This window comes from Malurus melanocephalus, unplaced genomic scaffold (genome assembly GCF_030028575.1).
Source record: "Malurus melanocephalus ecotype Western Australia unplaced genomic scaffold, MMel_1.1 scaffold_87, whole genome shotgun sequence".
NCBI lineage: Eukaryota > Metazoa > Chordata > Aves > Passeriformes > Maluridae > Malurus > Malurus melanocephalus.
In genome coordinates, this window is record NW_026623319.1 from 339,054 (window position 1) to 339,958 (window position 905).

Consider the following 905-nt stretch of genomic DNA (forward strand, 5'->3'; position numbering starts at 1 on the left):
CAGGAGGGGAGGGGGAAGGATAAGCAATCAATTATTTCCCTTGCGCAGAAATTGAGAAACCTGAAGCATTTCATAAAAATCAGTCTTGATTTGACATAAACCAGCAGATGAACTTCATACAATTACTCAAGTGATCTTCCAAAAAAGAAGGAAAAATAAAGTCACTCCACTCACATATCCAGGAAACAGCACATTTTGACACATAACCAGTGTACCTGCTGCCCATCAGGAGGAGCAGGGCACCATTCCYTTGGCCAAAGGTTATCACAATCCCTTTATTTCATCCTGACTTTGTATGAGTTACCACAGTCACCAAGATCCTGTGCAMCCTGCCACAAGACAAACAAGGAAACAAACCCCAAAACACACAGTTTTACAAATTATTTCAGAGGGGAATTTGCAAACTACCTCTGGCATTCCATAAGAAATGGTCCCCAAGAAGTGCTACTTTGATAAATATTTATGAATACATCAGTACAAACTGGATTTGTCTGATGTTTAACGCTTGCTGTGTGGTAACAGAAACATTTTTTTTTTTTGGTCTGTGATCTTCTAAACACAGGTACACATTTGCTTGACACACACACTTATAATTATCTGGGTGAAATGCACTTGGCAGTCACTACAGGCTGCCATAACCCAAACAAACATCAGCACTTGATGGTGGCAACAAATAGCACAGAAATCAATTCAAGTTTTGATATGTTGATACAATTATTCCTGTTTGTGGCCAGGTGATTTATTGATAAGTGAGCTATGTCATCTAAACGGTTATTAATTGCAGTGCCAGACATTAGGGGAACTGCATGTAATGCCTTGCTCAAGTTCTGCATGAGCAGCTTTCACTTAAGTTTTTGCTTGGTTTTTTTGGCTGCTTTTTTTTTTTTTTTTTTTTTTTTTTTTTT